General features: G+C 40.6%; 1 pseudogene; it reads left to right on the top strand.

The window, feature by feature from the left end:
* The first annotated feature begins 10,409 nt into the window (after positions 1-10,409).
* On the top strand, positions 10,410-12,509 carry LOC101843323 (annotated as a pseudogene).
* Positions 12,510-20,946: the final 8,437 nt, after the last annotated feature.

The following is a 20,946-nucleotide window of genomic DNA, read 5'->3' as shown; positions in this document are numbered from 1 at the left end:
AGTCATAAAACAAGAGATTTTACATTTTCAGGTATACCTTATGATCCTAACATCCTAACAGAAAAGATTTTCTTTCTTTTTTTTTTAGTTCAAGACTTCTGAGATTTTGGGCTTTAACAAGCAAACATTGGGAGATATTTTGGAACCACCAAGGAGAGCTCAGACACTAATAACTCTGTCAGGGAGGACACTGACTATTTACTTCCTGCTTGAAATTAATACACACAATACATGGTTTATACATGGTTTATGCTCAGCTTTGTTCTGCTCTGGTTCTGACACACTGAGCTTCTGTGGTCAATGGTGTTTCTGGGCAATCTTTTTCAGGCGAAACCTATCCACAGGCATAGCTCTTGCTCAGAAGTTCACACGCCATCTTCTGAGTGATAAAATGCCCCCCCTTCTGTTGCTAGCTGCAATTGTAAATTCCCTTTCTTGAATATGGAAGTCCATTAAAATGTTCTGGTTTTGTACATGAGATAACACATTTCATTTTGAATATAAATCAAAGATCACCTGTCAGCAACTATCTTGGTCTAGTTTTTGTGTTTATCTAATAGTGTGATGGTTAGATACCCTCAATGATTTTATTGACCTATTTCTTTTTTTATTGTGAGAAAGGTATTCTTGACACCACAGGCAGCCCCTGGGCAATGGCAAAAACATTCTTTCCCATAACCTCTTTATTATCTTTCCCTTCAAGTTACTTATATGTTTTTATTGTTTTAGAACTTCATACATGCATTTAATGTGTTTTGATCAAATATACCATGCAATACCTCTCTCCGCTCGCTTTTTCCTCACAGTTTCACATGCTCTTTTGTTTTTTTAAGTCCGCTGAGTCCGCTTAGTACTGATTCTGTGTTCATGAGTGTAGGAGCATCTACTAGATCTTGTAAGAGACAGCAGGAAGAGAAAAAGTGCTTCAAAATCTTCGAAGTTTGTTTATACACACGTTGGTATCGATGTAGTCCTTTCATACCATGAAGACTTGCTTATTAGGCTTCATTTTAGTGGTATGCATGGAGGTAAAAGTAAATGTTAAAAATTTAGTGTCACAGATTTTCTTTTTCTTTTAAGATTATTTTTATTTATTTCTGCATGCCCACAACACAGAAGAGGGCACCAGATCTCATCACAGATGGCTGGGAGCCACCATGTGGTTGCTGGGAACTGATTTTCTTTTTTAATGATTTATTTATTTGGATGTTTTGTCTTCATATACATTTGCACATCAGAAGAGGGCATCGTATCCCGCTGGAATATAGACAGTTGGGAGCCATCATGAGTGTGCTGGAAATTAAACTCAGGATCTCTGAAGAGCAGCCAGTGCTATTATTCACTGAGCCATCTCTTCAGCCCCAAGTTTTTTTTTAAATCAATTTTCACTGTCTAAATTTTTATTCTGAAATCATGTACCAGTCTAGACCCAAACTGGCTGTGAATGTCTAGACTTATCACAAAGGTATATTTATAGCCAGAAAAAAATGGAAATAGTTGGGTACAAGAAATGTATTTGAACAAAAAAAAAAAAAAAAGAAACAGCCTCATTGTGGCGTATGGTTATTTTGGGCTAGTGTTTTGCTTCAGAATATCTGCCATAAGAATCATGGGCCTGGAGGCAGACTGTAATGGTTAATATGGACTGCCAATTTGAAGAGAACAGTCAGGAGACAGGCATGCCTGTGAGATTATCTAGGTTAGGTCAGTTGAAGTGGGAGGTCCTGACAATTTTAGGTGTCACCCTTCTTGTGGGCTGAGGTCCTGGGTTGCATTAAAAGGAGCAAGTGAGCTGAGCATCCATGGCTTCATGCTTCCTGACCTGGAATACAATACCACAGTAACACTCAACGACCTGAGTCTGTGACTCCCCTACCATGATGAACCGATTGGCCCCTCAGATTGTGAACCCAACTCTTCCTTCTTTAAGTTACTTTGGTCAGGATATTTTGTACCAAAGATGAGAAAAGTATTACATGATGTACCTGGGTTCAAGTCTCAGTTTCTTTACCACACTGCTGCTTGTCTAGGAAGTACCTGTTTATGGATTCCATCCTCAGCTCACTTCCTATATTAGAGTTGGTAGTAACAGCCAAAGTGCTGTGTCCTCCTTTGTTGTAACTGCCAACTGGATATTGGCAAGAAGCACTGGGGAGAGAGTTTCATCCTTCAGAGACTTTTGGTCTGGATCCTTTATCACAGACACTGGAGCAGTGCTTTTCAGCTTCCCTAATGCTGGAAACCTTTAGTACAGTTCCTCATGCTTTGGTGACCCCCATTATAAAATTCATTCCTGCTTCATAACTGTAGTTTTGCTACTGTTATGAATTGTAATGTAAATGTCTGATATGCAGAATATCTGATACACAACCTCCACAGGGGTTGTGAACCACAGGTTGAAAACAGCTGAGTTAGAACACGACATGTTTGAGATGGAATGTGAATTGTTTGTACTAAAAAGTCAGAGCTATGCAGTGGGAGGCTAGTCTAGGAGTGAGGAAACCCAAGTCCCTTCTGGCCTTGGGTTTTAGTTAATTGCCTCTACTCCTAGCCTGTCTTCAGTGAAGCAGGCATTCTCAGTCCCTGCAGATGTGTAAACAACGGGTGTTGGGGGTAGGGGAGGTAGGGGGTGGGGAAGATGGGAGGTGGGGGAGATGGGGTGGGGGAGATGGGGGTTTGGAGGGGTGGGTGGGTGGTCCCTCAGGCTGCTTGTCTTCTAATCCATTCCAACCCTCACTGAGTGACTTCCTGCAAGTAGATCACTCTTTCCAAACCACACTCCATGACTGTATGATGAGAGAGATGGCTTATGTAGCCTGTGGCCCTTTAGGGCTTCAACTTAAGACAGAGTGACTGATGAAACAAATGAAAGTTCTAGGTCCCCACATACTTAGTTTTCTACCCATTCTCTTGTTCCCCATCTGAATGATTGGAAATGTTAACATGCTCTTTCACAGGTATTTTGAACATAAATTAGCTCATTACATGTAAAATGCCTGGGCACTGCCTGGTACATACGAAGGCCTCCAGTCATAGACCTTTGTTATTGCTAAGTCCCTCTGTACAGAGAAACGGTATGAGGACTGAGCAAAGTGTGGCGGCCACAGCACAGCCTCTGCTCCCTGGATTCCTTTTAAAATCTGTAACATCATATTTCATATAAGTGATAGACATTCTTTGTCTTAGTCCCTCCTGATTTAGCCTCCTGTTCCTCTTCACTGTCCCCAAGTCACTCCAAATTTGCCACCATGGACTATTCTTCCCTCAGCAAGATGTCATGTTCTGGGAGGGTTGTAGTTTGTTCTCTTTTGTGATAAAAACCCTCCAACTCAATACTGAAGTGGAAGAAAAGATTAATTTCTGCTTACATTTTTAGGTTATAGTTCATCATTGAGGGAGTTGGGCAGGAGTTAAAATGGGAACTGACACAGAAATCATGGTGGCGTGTAGCTTATTGACTTGCTCACTAGCCGGTACTCAGCTGGTTCTGTCATTACAGTCCTAGTCCACCTGCCCAGGTAAGGTGATACCCAGAGTGGGTTGAACCACTCCCCTCCATCCCCCTCCATCAATCATCAATCAGGACAATCTCTTATAGTCACAACTACAGGCCAATCTGATAAAGGAAGTTCCTCAGTTGGGACTTCCTCTTCCCAAGTGACTTTAGGTTGTGGCAAGTTGACAAAAACAAGCAAAACACCTACCTAGCAGAGGAAGGGCCCTTTAACTATGCTATAGTCATCATCATGATAATTGGAACATTCAGGCATGACAAGCTGATGTGTAAGAAATTCTGAATCAGTCTCCACCTCAAAACTGCATTCAGTAATGACTTTCAAGGCTATAAAAGAGAAAGTAAAATTTGGATCTCAGACAGCTACATTTCTACCCAACTCTTTATTTTCATCCATTTTGTTCCGTCATGTTAGGGTTTATACACTTACACATGAGAACATTGTCTTCCCTAAATGGCATTATATAAAAGGAAAAGGAAAAGGAAAAGGAAGGGCTTGGAAGCAGAGTTTTGCCAAAAGCAAATGAAAGCCTATTAAAAGCCAGGTATAATGTCTAATGAGTCATTACTGCACTCAAGAAGGCTTTTGAGTACCTATTATGTAGTGGTTACTTAGATAAATAAGACTCAAGGGCAGGTAAAACATCATCCTGTATGTATAAAGGATTGTGATATACTTTTTAAAAGAATGGAGGCTATCTAGGGAAATGTGGAGCTTGTTTAGGATTCTGTCTGTTTATTTTAGAATTAAATAAGACTTATTTTTGCAGTTATATAAAGGTTACATAATTATTTTTATTGTTGAGCTAGAGCTTTGAGTATTTTAATTTAATTAATTAAATTATTTATTGTAGGTGGTGTGTGTGTGTGTGTGTGTGTGTGTGTGTGTGTGTGTGTGTGTAGGTAAGAGGACAAGTGGCAGATGTGGGTTCTCTCCGTCTACGTGAAGGTCCCAGAGTTGAACTAGGGTCACCAGGCTTAGTGCCAAGTGTCTTTTACCACTGAGCTGTCTCACATGCACTTTAAAGTATTTTAAATTTATATTTTAATATACAAAATGAATTTATATTTTAGTATACAAAATAGTAAGTTTCCTCATGATGCTTTAATACATATATGGTTGTGTTTGATCGTATTCACTTCCCGACTATTCTTCATGGCTTCTCCTTCTGCTGACCCCCGTCCTTGCCTCAAATTTCCTCTTCTTCTTTCATGTCTCATTCATATATACGTGCATTAGTAAAACACACATGATATCTGTCTTGCTTTTTCATTACTATCTCTTGCTCATTGCTTTCTTCTCTCTTAAGTTGCCTTTCTCCCCTGACCTTCCCTGACCTCCCCTGACATAATCCCTACTTTGAAAAGTCTAAGTTCTGCACTTAATAAAACATATGACATTTGTCTTTTTGAATTTTGGCTTATTTTGCTTAGTATGATGATCTATCCATTTCCTGCAAATAATTTTACTGTTTCTTAGAGGTGAGTAATACTCTATTTTAAAATAAAAAAGTAGTTTAAATAAGAAAGCCCTCAAAAGTAAACTAGTGCCCTTGGGCACTCTCTCACATAGCTTGCTGTTCTCTTGTAGTGAGTGGATCTAGTCTGAATTTTCCCTTTGTGTTGGAGTAGAATCCTCTGCTACTTTGAAAAACAAAATCTTCATTGTGTATTCTCTCTCTCTCTCTCTCTCTCTCTCTCTCTCTCTCTCTCTCTCTCTCTCTCTCTCCCTCTCTCTCTCTCTCACATACATGCATACACATGCTTTCTTCATCTATTTACCTATTGATGGGCACCTCACCTAGCCTATTATGAATAGTGCAATTTATACCCTACCTTAAGGAGAGGTGAGGTGCATAGACTGGCAAGTGAGTTCAGTAGAGTCTCAGCAAGGGAAGTCCTTTCAGGAGGTGGCATCTGAAGTGCTTGCAAGGCTAGTTGACTTTGCCTGTTCCTGACAGGAGTGGAAAGGGAGCGGGGAATCTCCGAAGAGAACACAGAAGACACAGTGTGGGAAATCCTGACAAGTGTGTGCAGCCTGTGTGGGAGCTGTGGTACTAAGCTCAGCATGACTGGAGCACACAGTTCTCTGTGGGGGAGAGAAGAGGCTGAGTAAGTTTTAGCCAGATCTCTACAAGCTTCTCCAGCTCTGGTAAGATCTAAGTTGCTCTTCAAATGAAAATGATTGAAAACAGAATAGCAGCAGTTCCCATGGAGAATCTGAAAAGTTCTGAGCACCGTCACTTAACTCAGGCTGAGGTCCAAAGCATCTGTGCTTGTCCCTGTCACTACACCCTCCCAGGTAATATGCCTGTCATTTGAAGTATGGTGTTAGTGGTATTGTTGACTGAGATCATAGTGGGCCAAGGTGATTTACAAAAAAAAAATAACATTTACCAAAAAATGTTATTTTTCTATGCTATGAATTTATCTTCCCACACACAGAAAACTATCTTTGCTCAGAATGAAATTAAAAGTCAGACGTTCTGCCATAGGGCAATTCCCCAAATATCCCTATCTGTTTCATACACTTTTTTTTCCTCAGTGAAAGTCCCTTTTGTCTGTCTAGGGTGCTTGTCCTTGTCCAAACTTAAAATTAGTAATCTGAACATTTCTCCAGGCATTTAGTCCTCAGAATCACACCCTGTTGGCTCCTTCAGCAATTACTAATTTGTTCCTCATGAGGATGAGTTAGCAGCTGTGCCTCTCATTCTTCAGATCTTCAGGTTCTAGGAGCGTAGCCCTGCTGTAGGGAATCATATCACGGATTTCAGCACAGCTCTTATTCTCAAGTGTTTGAGTGGCAACACAGAGCTAAATCTTGTACTGATAAATTATTGATTTTCCCCCCAAGGAAAAAAATGAACAAAATACATTTGAATGTCTAAGAGTGAACCAGAAACTAAGTTGTTTGATATAAATAACTTCCTGGCCTTTGTCCCAAAGGATACAGGCAAAGCCGACAAAACCCAGCAAGATGAGGATGGGATCACCCTTCTCATTTCCATGACTGAAGCATTAAAACAAAAAGTGACAGTACTCCCGGTAAGACCACAAAGTGACAGCAGCTGTCGAGGGTCGGTGGCAGAGATGGCTGCAAACCCAACCTTGTGCAGTTTTTCCTACTTCATCATTCATAGCATTTTTCTTTTCTCTGCCTTTATCTTCTTGACTGCCCCATGCTTTCTTTCCCTTTTTGCTCAACTCTGTGTGTATGAATTTTGTTGTTACTTGTTTTTTTTAAGCCTCCAGGCATGTTCTGTACTTACATCCACAGCACACCATTCTGGTCTGCTTTCTCTGCCCTGCTATGTCTTCGTAGTTCCTTCTTGGACAGCTTAACCTACAAAGTCGCTAGCCTCCTTTTCTCCATCTCTTTTTGTTTTGGGTCACTGACATTTTATTATTTAATTAATAGATTTTTCTTTTATTTCAAATATCTACTTTTTGGTATATTAATCAATTTACCCAGTCCTACAGTGGTTAAATTTATTCACTCAAAATTTTATCGAGTGAATATTTTGAATAGACATTCTTTTGGGTATTCCATAAACCTAGCAACAAATAAGCTGTAGATATCACAGTGATTTAAATGAGAATGGTCGCTCCTAGGTTCAAGTACTTGAAAACTTGGTCCCTTGTTGGTGTCACTGTTTGGGGAGGTTTCAGGGAGGCAGAGCCTTGTTGGAGGAAGCTTGTCACTGGAGACTGGATTTGAGAATTTAGTTTCTCGTCACACCTCCAGTTCACTGTTTTGTGTTTGAGGCAAAGGATGTGTGCACTCGGACTGATGCTCTACCCAGCACACCTGCCACTTCCCCATCACGATAGACTCTTACCACTCTGGAACTGTAAGCCAAATAAACTCTTCTATAAGTTGCCTTGATTATGGCATTTTATAACAGCAGTAGAAAAATAACTAATATGGATCTTATAATCCACCATAGAATAGCAAGCTAGAATTCTTGTTTAGAAAACAGAGTTTGATTTTTTTATCAACTAACTAGTAACTACTGTTTCTAGGCTCTAGCAGAGGCATCTAGGTAGGGCATCTTCCTGTGTGAATTCCTTCACCGTGGTAGTTAGTTTGTTGTGAGATTATGTCTCTTAGTAATGGGAGAAGCTAAATTCATAAGCCTCACCAACATTATTGACACGCCAAAGTGAACAGGAAAGGGGCCAAGAGGACTCAATCCTACATAAAGAACCGTAGACAACTGAGGACAGCAGGGATCACAGAAGGAGGTCTTCCACAGGGATAACTAATTAAAGAGGCCGTGGATTTGAAGGCGAGTTGCGCGGAATACGTGAGTGGGTTTGGAGGGAGGAAAGGGAAGAAATGTAATTATATCATGATCTCAAAAACAAATATTCACCAAATATAGGCCATAGAAGACATTATAAAACAGGAGTAGGATATTAAATTAGGTGTTTCATTGTAGGTTTCCCGGAGGAAATATAACACTGAATCAAATATAAGATACATTTCTCTGTACTAGAAAGATGGTTTCCCTTATGCCCTTGTACTATTTCGTGGGACATCATCCACTCAAAGATATATCAGAAGATAAATTCTGAGTTCAGAGAATGAGTCCATGCACTCTTCATTTCATCTTCTTGTCACCAGTATCTTTCACAATGTGAAATACATATACTGTCACTGTTGCTATTTGTTAAAATAAGCTTAATTAGAAAAGGATGAGTACTACAATTAATGGCTACTAACAGCTAGTAATTGCAAGGAGCAGGGGGGGCTTTCCAGTAATAATACTAAAATTTTAAATTTAAAGAGTATGTAATGGTTTTCCAGATATTGGACATCAATCAGTGAAGGGGAGTGTTCACTTAGAAACATGAAATGGATACATTCAGTTCTATGATGCCTTCCATAATGCCCAGGGAAAACTTTTGGACCACAGTTCATGCAGTAGAACCCAAATAGATTATATTACTTCCCAAGAGTTAAAATCATAGAGCTGATGTTTTAGGACACCCAGGGACCACGAGTTATAAAGCCAAGAACCACAGAGTAAAGATGCACAGGGAGAGAACTTGAGAGCACCGTATGGCATTCCCTCCTTCCCTAATCACTACTCAGGGCTAAGGGAGGCAAGAATCAGTGAAAACTAACAAAGACATGATAAAATTGGTATGCAAGAATAAAAGAAAATGTCCAAGGTCACATTCTATATGCTGTTGGACCTAGAGGAAATCGCAGGGTAAGCAAAAACACGGATGTCAGAGAGGAAACATTGAAGTTACAAAGTTGCCACATGCAATATTTGGAAGAAAAATTATACTAGATATAATCAATAGGATATCTGAAATTACAAAAGTATGAGTGTATAGAGATAGACACAATCTCAAATGAAAAAACAAAACCATAGAGCAACACTTGGGAAATCAGAACACATCATCAGTAAGTGATTGGTGACTTCCTGCTGTCTGATGTGCACATAGTTTGAATCACTGGAGAAAAGCAGATTGGGAACAGAAAGGAACCCTTGAAGGGATGGCTGAAATGTATCAAAATTTATTTAAAATATCATAAAATTAAATTTTGTTTTGAAACCAGGGGACAATTTTATTTGAGTTTAAGAGAAAACAAAATGAGGACAGGCAAACTGCAAGTCCCTGTAGATGTTGGGAGGAAGGTAATGTAGAAGAGGAAGAAAGAAAATCAGATCACGCTGCATGTAAGTGCCGCAGGGAGGAAAGGGTCAGGGAACAACTTCATCAGAAGAGTGAGAAATCCCAGAGTGTCCAGAAAAGCAAGCAAGATTCCAGAGGAGGAAGAAGAAATCAAAGCGTGAAAAAGAGAAACGTATTTATCCCTGAGTAATTCAGATAAGTGGGCAGACTTAGCCCAGCTGTCTGGCTGTAGTTCCATAAGCAACTGTCATAAACAGAGTTTAAAATTAAAATATAATTACATCATTTTCCCCTTTCTCTCTTTCCTCCTTCCAACCCCTTTCTGTGTCAGAACATGGTCTGGGCATGGAATTTTGTGAGATGTGAGGAGAATTCTCAGTGCTTGGGAGAATACTCCAAGAAGACAAGATGAGAGTCTTGTGACCTCAACTCCTTCCAAACACAGAATTGTTCTTGGAAAGTGCTTTGGTGCTCCTCCCAGTGTGGCTGATAGGAGGGAGTTTATTTCACATTACTCATTATTTCTTGCTGTCTTATTTAACTAACTGGTTCAACTATTTGTATATGCCTCTATGTAAAGATATGTTTTTGCCATGTATGGCTTGTCCTTGTGATTGTACATAGTGTGAACTCACAAGATTTTTACTCATGTGACTTTTCTTAGTCCTCATTGTATAAATTGTCAGATGCTTTCAATAATGTTGGCTATTGCATAAGGCTTTAGTCTGCCTTGTTTATTGGCTCCATTCTCCCAGGTCTCATCGCCTCTAGAGCAGCAACATGTATGGATCCCCTGCTCTTTCTCAAATTCATGGTTATCGATCTCTTTTTTCTTTAATTATAAATATATAAATATGTATACCTATATATAAAATAATTATATGATAAAATTATATATTAAAAGAACATATATTCCCCAGGTGGTGATGGCACATGCCTTTAATCCCAGCACTCGGGAGGCAGAGGACTATAAGAACATCTGTAAGGTGGCGGAGGTGGGCAGCAAGATCTACGTGGATGACGGGCTCATTTCACTGCAGGTGAAGGAGAAAGGTGCTGACTTCCTGGTGACAGAGGTGGAAAATGGCGGCTCCTTGGGCAGCAAGAAGGGGGTGAACCTCCCTGGAGCCGCTGTGGATCTCCCTGCCTCTGCCTCCCGAGTGCTGGGATTTTCTGTGAGTTTGAAACCAGACTGGTCTACAAGAGCTAGTTGTAGGACAGCCTCCAAAGCCACAGAGAAACCATGCCAAAACCACACAGTGAAGCCGGAACTGCCTTCATTCAGACCCAGCAGCTCCATGCAGCCATGGCTGACACCTTCCTGGAACATATGTGCCGCCTGGACATTGACTCCTCACCCATCACGGCTCGCATCACTGGCATCATTTGTACCATTGGTCCTGCTTCCCGGTCTGTGGAGATGCTGAAGGAGATGATCAAATCTGGAATGAATGTGGCTCGTCTGAATTTCTCTCATGGAACTCATGAGTATCATGCAGAAACTATCAAGAATGTGCGTACAGCCACAGAAAGCTTCGTATCTGACCCCATCCTCTACCGATCTTTTGCTGTGGCTCTGGACACAAAGGGACCTGAGATCAGGACTGGACTCATCAAAGGCAGCTGCACTGCAGAAGTGGAGCTGAAGAAGGGAGCCACCCTGAAGATCACCCTGAACAACGCCTACATGGAGAAGTGTGATGAGAACATCCTGTGGCTGGACTATAAGAACATCTGTAAGGTGGCGGAGGTGGGTAGCAAGATCTACGTGGATGACGGGCTCATTTCACTGCAGGTGAAGGAGAAAGGTGCTGACTTCCTGGTGACAGAGGTGGAAAATGGCGGCTCCTTGGGCAGCAAGAAGCGGGTGAATCTCCCTGGAGCCGCTGTGGATCTCCCTGCTGTGTCAGAAAAGGACATCCAGGACCTGAAGTTTGGGGTGGAGCAGGATGTAGACATGGTGTTGCGTCTTTCATCCGCAAGGCAGCCGATGTGCATGAGGTTAGGAAGGTCCTGGGAGAGAAGGGCAAGAACATCAAGATCATCAGCAAAATCGAGGACCATAAAGGCGTCCGCAGGTTTGATGAGATTTTGGAGGCCAGTGATGGGATCATGGTGGCTCGTGGTGACCTGGGCATTGAGATTCCTGGCTCAGAAGATGATGATCGGACGATGCAACCGAGCTGGAAAGCCTGTCATCTGTGCCACTCAGATGCTGGAGAGCATGATCAAGAAACCTCGCCCAGCCCGTGCTGAGGGCAGTGATGTGGCCAATGCAGTCCTAGATGGAGCTGACTGCATCATGCTGTCGGGAGAAACAGCCAAAGGGGATTACCCTCTGGAAGCTGTCCGCATGCAGCACCTGATTGCCCATGAGGCAGAGGCTGCCATCTAGTCTGCCCGCCGTCTGGCGCCTATTACCAACGGTCCCACAGAAGCTGCTGCCGTAGGTGTAGGTGCCGTGAAGGCCTCTTTCAAGTGTTGCAGTGGGGCTATTTTCGTGCTCACCAAATCTGGCAGGAGCGCTCACAAGGTGGCTAGGTACAGCCCACATGCTCCCATCATTGCTGTGACTCGCAATCCCCAGACAGCTCATCCGGCCCATCTGTGCCGTGGCATCTTTCCTGTGCTATGTAAAGATGCGGTACTGGACACCTGGGCTGAGGATGTAGACCTCCGTGTGAATTTGGCCATGAATGTTGGCAAGGCCCGAGGCTTCTTCAAGAAGGGAGATGTGGTCATTGTGCTGACTGGGTGGCGCCCTGGCTCTGGCTTCACCAACACCGTGCGTGTCGTGCCTGTGCCTTGATGGCACTCTGGAGCCCCTCTTCTAGCCCTTGTCCCATTCCCCTCCCCCATCCCATCCATTAGGCCAGCAATGCTTGTAGAGCTCACTCTGGGCCATACTGTGGCGCTGGTGGGCTGGGAAACCAGGGAAAATTAATGCCTTTGAAATATGGACTAGAGCCCAGCTGTCTATCATGGCTCTACCCAACCTAGGGATGAAGGAGGAACGCAGAATTGGAAACCCTCTGCCTTTATCGCATCTCTGTTTTGCTCCTGTAGAAAGTTGCCCAGAGAACTCCCAGCCATGGCCTGGGAGTCAGGAGACAGCAAGAGTAGGGGCTTAGGGCGTGGGGCCCAGGTTCCTGTGTAGATAACCCTTGACCCTGGGTCTGATTTGCTTCCCCAACAGCTTTGGCCTCTTCCATTCCTCCTTGTGCACTCCACTCAGCTGTGACTGCAGGCACACACACTCCACTCTCCACCTCCTCTTCTGCAGCATCTCCAGGCCTGTTGCTATAGTGCCCACCTGAATGTCAATAAACATCAGCTGAAGCAACAATATATATATATATATAATTTTAATATAAACAGAAATTATTTAAATTGTTAAACTATTAATAAAATTGTTTTTACATTTAGCCAGAGTTTATTTTATTTTATTTTTATAAGGGTTTCCTTCCAGCATCATTTCTAGTGGCCAGAAATATTGTAAGAGCCAGAGGATCAGCACCTCTGCTATAGGATAGTGTCTTTTCTTTTCTACATGATAGGGAAGCTGCACCCATGAAATCTTAGCGATATGGTCACCTAAACAAGATCTGCACAATGACAACACCAGTTGACATCCAATTCCTTTATTTTTGAAGAATTTCCTTCAGTCTCTCCTTTGCCTCAGATCTCTTTTTGATGAATTTTTCTAATTTTCAAATATCTTAAAACTATTTGCTTCAACTGTAATTTGAAATATTGTCCCATAATTAGAGATGGCAGGCTGCTATTCTTGACCTTCAGTGCTGTAAGGTCTTTCTACTGTTATCTAGTTTTCTTTGATTAGGATACATCTTTATCATTATTATCACTCTCTCCCTCTGCACACATTATGTGCCTAGTGACTGCATTTCAATTTTCCTGTTTATGACAAGACCTCAACAAATAGTATACCAATAAACATGCTACCATTGAAGGGGGTAATATTATGGTTACTATGTAGCCCTAACCCTGGATAAAGGACTAAAAGCAATGAAGGAATTCTGAGAGCAGGAGAAAGTATTTTTTCTGGAAAAGAATACCTCCCTACCAATTGGTTATTCAATACCAAGTGGTCAGCCATGAAAGCACATATATACAAGTAACATTATATGGACTGAACAGGTAGTATTAATATATTTTAGCATATATATACACATAAATATGTATAAATTTAAATGGAGTTGATATGGTAATGTCAACAAATCACATAACAGAGTGATATCATTAGGAAAAATTCTGTTGTACAAAAATATTGAGGAAGAAATTGTAATACTGTATATGCCTATTAAAAGAAAGCTTTCAAATCTATGGCTTCAGCTACTGAAGCAGAAAATGGAAGGAAGAACAAATGAAACCGATCAAAATAAAATAAATAAAAATGAGGTTATATGTAACAGGAAAACATCACAAAAATTCAACAACCATTAGTCAGAATGATTAAGACCAAAGGAAAATTTATATATGTCAAGAGCATATTGACAACACCATTTCAGAATCTATAGATACTAAAAATAGAAAAGACTATAGAGAACAATTTTATGCCAAGAAATTTGCAATTTAGGACTAGTGAAGGGGATTAGAAAGTAAGTCCTTGCAGCCAGGTCTAATGACCTGAATTCAATGTCAGGGACCCACAGGGTAAAAGAAGAGAGCTGACTACCTCAAGTTTCCAACACCCTTCAAAAACAAAAATCAAAATACTTATAGACTCGAATATAAAGTGCAAAATTATTAGGTCCCTCAAAGGGCAATTTAGAGAAAAACCTAAATGACCTTGTGAATAGCATTACCTTTTAGAAAGGGTGTCCCATGAGCGAAACAAAGAGTTGGATGAGAAGACAAGTCAAATATTTAGAGAATATATTTGTAAAAGATGTATGAGATAAATACCACCATCCAAATATACAAAGAATTATGAAATGCATCCCACAAGACACTCATCTAAGAAAATGTGTACACTGCAGATGGGTGTATGAGAAGATTGAGATGACTGAGAAGATGCCAAGTTCATATGTCATCACAAAGTGAAAACTAAAGCAGCGAAATAGCCTACACACTCTTACTTACAATGGCCAAAACCTGGAACACTGGCATCAGGTAGTGATTAAGAGTGCAGCAGGAGCTCTCTAACACTGTGACCGTGTACACAATGGTGCAGTCCTGTTGGAAGGCAGATTGCAATTTGTTATAAAAGAACATACTTTTATCATACAACCTAAAAGTAAGATGTCAACACGCTTACGTGCTTCCTAATACTTGGGCATCATTATTTAATAACAGCTTTACCAAGTTTGTTTTTCAAGACATGTAAGCAGCCACAGTGTCCTTGGGTGAACATACTGTTTTAAAATTGATACAACTACTCCATAGCATGTGGTCAGTGATAAAAAGAAATGAGCTAACAAGTCCTGAAAAGACAGAGAGGAACTCAAGCTCACTGTATCAATTGAAAGACAATCCAATCTGAGGATGCTGTATGATTCCAAATATATAACATTCTGAAAAACATGTAAATACAGAGAAAATAAAATTTGTCTGTGAAAGAGAGAGACAGATGGGTGGCTCATAAAGGATGTTTAGAAGAGTAAATACGGTCTGTTCAGCACTAAGACTGTGGGTGCATTCCTGTGTTAATCTATTTGAATGGCTATGATAAATTACCACAGACCCAAGGAGTTCTAAAGTAACAGAAACTTATTTCATAGTCCTGGTGGCTGGGATGTACAAAGCAAAGTGGCCGCAGATTTGAAATCTGGTTGGCAATTACTCTAGGTCACAGATGGCATGTCTGTGCTTTTGTGTGATTAACAAGAAAGGTAGCTCTTAGGGTTTCTTTTAGAAAGCCATGAGTTCTATTACCCTAAAGATAAATGATAGATAGATAGATAGATAGATAGATAGATAGATAGATAGATAGATAGATAGACAGACAGGATTACAAGTGGTAATGTATTTGAGTTAATTAGGTAATAAGTTACAAGAAATGTGAACTATGATGAGATGTTAGTGATGGGGAGGTTTTGTGCAGGTGGGGACATAAGATATATAAGAAATCTGTTTTGTGGCCGGGTGGTGGTGGCGCACGCCTTTAATCCCAGCACTCAGGAGGCAGAGGCAGTCGGATCTCTGTGAGTTCGAGGCGGGGCTGGTCTGACAGTCTCCAAAACAATACAGAGAATCCATGTCTCTTAAAAACAAAAAAGAAAGAAAAAAATCTGTTCTGTCAATTTTTTGTGACCCTAAAGTTGCTTTTGAATTAAGAAGTTTTTTCTTTCATCCTTGCTACAAAGAAAACTCAAGTTCAGAGAACTTTACTAATAAATTCCACAGAGGGCTTAAAATAATTTAGTTGTATAAAACCTCTTAGAGAATAACAGAGAGGGAGAAATATTTCCCAGCACTTTATTTTGTTCATTGGTCGGTCCATATATGTATGCAGTGTATTTAACTGTATCTATTCCTGTTGTCCTCAATTCTTCATGACTTTCCTCTTCATCCTCCTCCCTATCACCTTTTTCAACCCATTGAGTCTAATAAGTGCTGCCCGTTAGAGCATGGTTTTAGGAAAATCCACTGAAGTACAGGCAATTTATCACAGTCACACCTGACTTTCGTTCCCCAGCAGTCACTAACTGCCAGTAGCTCCTAGGCTATCAGTGGGGCCTCATAAGCCCCTCCCGTATCTGTATTAGAACATTGGTTGGCCTGTTCTGTAGGTCTTATGTAGGCAACCATAGCTGGACTGAGTTCCTAAGTGTAATGGGCCTGGCATGTCCAGAATGCATTACTTATATCTGTTCTCTGGCTTATACAACCTTTCACTCTCCACCTTACTGTACTGTGATCCTTATGGAGGAGGTATGATATAGAGCACTCCACAGTCACTCATCCTCTGCACAGGGACCAGTTGTGAGTCTGGATACTAACCTCCATCTACTACAAAAAGAAGCCTCTCCAATGAGGACTGTGAGATGAACCAATTTGTAGGTGTAAAGACAACTATTTAGAAGGCATTTAGCAAAGTAGTAGTAGTAGACTCTCTCCTAGGTTCTCAGACCTCTCTTGGTCAAGTGTAAAGTACCAGGCATGAGTTTTCTCTTGTGGGCGAGCCTTAAGTATTGTTACAAGGCTATTGGTTATGCTCATAATGTTCATGCCACTATTGTACCATTGGATATATCTTGCTAGAATGGTCATTACTGTGTTACTGTTTACAGGTTTCACACATAGGCAAGACTTTCTTTGACTTTTTCACCCAGAGCAGCTTGCATAGCAGCTTGTAGCACTACAGAAGCTATCTAGCAGGAAGGAAGCTTTCGGCTCAGTAATAGTTTGACTTCTTCGTGTCCTGTCACTGAACTGTATAATTTCCTTAGCAACAGACCTTGTCATCAAGTCTTGGTTGACAGCCAAGAGCAAAGGCAGAGGAAAATTAGAGATTAAACACACTCATCAGTAAGAATTTCCCTATATTGTTATGGTGATAATTCTCCTCAAATCAATCTATGGAGTCAATATGAAATTGATGAGCTGAATATAAAATTCATATGGATGGGAACAGGCACTTGACTAGACAAAGGATAGAACTGACATACTTACATTTCCTGTCCTACAAGATTTGTTTTAAGCCGGGCGGTGGTGGCGCATGCCTTTAATCCCAGTACTCGGGAGGCAGAGGCAGGCGGATCTCTGTGAGTTCGAGGCCAGGCTGGACCAACAGCCTCCAAAACAATACAGAGAAACCCTGTCTCATTAAAAACAAAAACAAAAAAAAGATTTGTTTTAAACTTTGAGTAATCAAGATGGCACAAGACTGACATTCATATTCCCAACTAGTGTGATAGAAGATAATAGATAATTCAGTAATACATTTACATGTTTTTGTTAGTTTATAAAGTTAGCAGTCAAAGTAAAGGGTTTCTACTTAGTATCACCTGTAGCTGACTACATCAGTCTTGAGTCATAAGTGTACACATACCTGAGCAGTAGATCGGTGATAGTGATGAGAGGTTTGCTTGTGTCCTGTGCTGTGCTAGTTTCACGGAATTGTATATTTCAGATGAAAATCAGTAACTCAGTATTGGTGATCACAGGACCTCTGTCACTGAACTGAAAATAAAGCACAGAAGAAAGAAAGTGTCATTTTCCATCTGAGAGAAGGACAGTGAAGTAATACAGTATTTAGGAGACTGGGATGGTCCCTGTGATGAGGTCTAGCACATGACAGAAGCCCATAGGACGGTGGCTGACCCCACTCAAAAAGTTCATGGTGTGTGTGGGGGGCGGGGAGGCTAGTCTTCTTATGCACCCCCAGAACATCAAGAACAATAAATAAATGGTATATGTGAGAGAATCCCAGGGTTGGGAACCCTTTGGGACTACATCAGTAACAACACATGAACCACAGAAGGCACACAACCTAGACTTGGATTCCATCTAGTACAGAATAGAAGCAGCAGTCATTAGCTCTAAGAAAATAAGCATGCTTAGAATGTCTGGACAGATGGGCACAAACAAGAGCTTGCCAAGAATAGAATGAAAGACTAATATTTCAGTAGATCTATGCCATCAGGACAGCAAACCTCAAGAACGTATGGGAAATATGACTTTACCTAACAGATAAAATAAGGTATCAATCATATAACAATCTGTATATGTGAATTCTTGGACCAAGAGTTTAAATATGTATCTTAATTTATATTTATCTATCTATTTATTTATTTATTTGCGCGCGCGCTTGTGTGTGTGTGTGTGTGTGTGTGTGTGTGTGTGTGTGTATGCTTATATAGGTCAGAAGAGGACACTAGATGTCCTGAAACTTGAGAAAGTGGTGGTTGTGAGCCATTCAATGTGGCGCTAAGAACAAAACTCAGGTGTTAGAAGAGATGCAAGCACTCTTAGCCACTGACCCAGAGAATTTAAATTAACTGCTTTGAATAAACTAAGAAACTCATGGGACACAAACAGATTTATGTGAAGTTGAATTAAAAAACGTAACCAAACCCTTAAAATAGAAAATACACTAAAAAGAAAGAAAAAAGTAATAGGGGGAATAAATTTCAGAACAAATCAAGCAAAACAAAGAATCTGTAACCTCAAAGACTATTTGAAAATATACAGTAAGAGGAGAAAATTTTAAAAATAAATAAAGACAGCTTCTGGGAACTGTGGGACAGTGTTAAAAACAAAACAAAACAAGTAGCTGACATAATGAGGTTCTGGAGGGTGCCAAAGAGGTGGAGCAATCATAATGGAAATTTTCCTAAGCTTACATAAAAATGTAAATATACCAGAATAGGAAGGGCTAAAATCACACAAGTCATTGCTAGGCAGCTGGATTTAGTACAATTAAGCCTGTCCTAGAACGTGTAATAATCAAACTATGGAAGGCTAAAGACAAGAGTTTAAAAGTAGTGAAAAAGCAGAAACAAAATGCAAAAGATCTCTCCTATCAGACTTCTCAGCCTATGCCCTGTAAAACAAAAGAAAATGGAGTGGGGTATTCACAGTTATGAAGGGGGAAAACAGCTAAACAAGACAACTGCCAACCCAAGCCAACATGCCTGTCACAGCTTTCCAGTAGAAACTATGGGTAGATAAAGACATTTTAGCAGAAGACCTGAGAAAATTTGTCAACACTAAACACACCGTGTCAGAAGTCCTAAAGGGAATTTTTAAACTGAAAGAGACACCTGTGGCTAGGAAGAAAACATCAAAAAGCATCAAATCATTGAAGGAATAACTGTACTGATGTAACAGAATTCTCTGGTGTTATAAATACTGCAATGAACAACACATCTTTAGAATGAGGGTTAAAAACAAAATGATAACAAGAATAGTAACATATTCAGAAATGTGCAAAATAAAAAGTAAATGGAAAATAAGAATATAGAATTGGGGGAATAATGGAGTGTTGGAATGGAGACCTGTAAAGAATTGTTCCATGAACAAAAACAATGGCGACTTAGACACCCAAAGCCTATGTGTTGGAGATATGTAACTCATGCCTAAATCACATCCCTCAGAGATCTTAGTCACATACTTTAGAATGAGATCATCTTCAGAAATAGGACATTAGATGAGATAATGAATTTAAGACGAGGCTGTGTGGGTAGGCCTAAACAAAATCTATCGGTGTCCTACAAGAAAAGGAGACTGACAGGATGGGGAACTGGGGAGATGGTCCAGTTGGTAAAGTGCTTGCCCCTCAAGCATGAGGACCAGTGTTTGACCCTCAGTACTCATGTAAAATCCAAGGCATACAGAAAACCCAGACAAGAGCCTATGTCCAGGGACATCAAAGGCTCTAAGGGAGAAGAAGGTGCTGGTACCGTTTGTTAGATGGTCATGATGTTAAACTCCCTTGTAAATAAATATGTTTATGCCCATAGGTTAGTGCTGCTTCGTCTTATTGCAATGGGCAGCAGGTAATGAAGAGATTCTTCACTGATCAGAGTGCCGTGAATAAGTGACAGTGTAGTCCTTAGACTTGAGATCTGTATCACCCATCTGCAGCTCAGCAAACACTAGAGAGGAAGGAAGAAAAAGCATGTGCAAGCTAGAGGATGGAAATTTGAGCTACATAAAGTTGTCTTCTGGACTTGATATGACTGCCTTGTCACAAACTCACAGCAGTTGTGGTAACCTGCACAAGACTGGGTCCATCAGCATTTCATCATGGTTGGGAGAGGTTTATGAAGTCACTTGCTGAGGGACTATTGGCAGCCAATTGTTGCTGGGGAAGGAGTGTCATATTCTTTAGTAGTATAACCACCAGTAAGGTCCCCAATAAAAAATACTCCATTCATATTCATGCAAACAACCCTAATTAAACTCTGGGTCACATGCAAAACACAGGGAAGTAACAGAAATTGTGTTGGAATGATGAAAACATTCAGCTGAAGAGAAAAGGGTGAGAGAAGGTAAATATGGGTAAAATGACTACAATTCATTACATGCATGTACAAAACTGTAAAAGAATTAAAAGATGAAAATAAAATTTTAAAGTTGAACTATTGCATATGTATGCATACAGATCAATAATTTAAAATAATTTGAGATGGTACTTAGAATTCTCTACTGCCATCCAAATGTGCTGGGTTATTCTGTTTTGTTTAGTCAGGACTATAATAACTAACAGAGTATATTCTCCTACCTTCATAATAATAAATCATCTACCAGTGTTGTCAAATAATGACCAGGCATGGTAGCTTGAACTTGTAATTTCAATGCTTGGAAAGCAGGAACAGGAAGATCCCTGAAGCTCACTGGCCAGTCAGCCAAGCCTAATCAATACTCTCCAAGTCCCGGTAAATGACTATTCAAGGGACAAAGCAGGCAGACTGAGGAACAATTCATGAGATTGGCTTCTATATCCCACAAATACACATGTATAGGTGTATATAAGAATATGGACCTATACACACACACACACGCGCACACACACACACACACACACACACACACACACACACGCATGCACGCACGCACACACACTGACACACACACCACAAATGAAAAGGAGGTTGGGATTTACAGAGACTAAGTAGCTAATTCCACTTAAGAGGCATATAGAAGGCAGCCATCTGTAGCAGAGGTGGCCTTAGGAGAGACCTACCAGAAACTTGATCTTGAACGTGAGCTCTTATACTGTAAAACGTAAATTTCAGTTGTTTAAGTCTTCTAGTTAGTACTATTTGTTATACCCACCTTAACAAATCAATATGGATGCCATTGAATCACAC

The sequence above is a fragment of the Mesocricetus auratus genome, unplaced genomic scaffold (genome assembly GCF_017639785.1).
Source record: "Mesocricetus auratus isolate SY011 unplaced genomic scaffold, BCM_Maur_2.0 Super-Scaffold_100008, whole genome shotgun sequence".
NCBI classification, from domain to species: Eukaryota; Metazoa; Chordata; class Mammalia; order Rodentia; family Cricetidae; genus Mesocricetus; species Mesocricetus auratus.
This window is presented reverse-complemented; position numbering and strand designations above follow the sequence as displayed.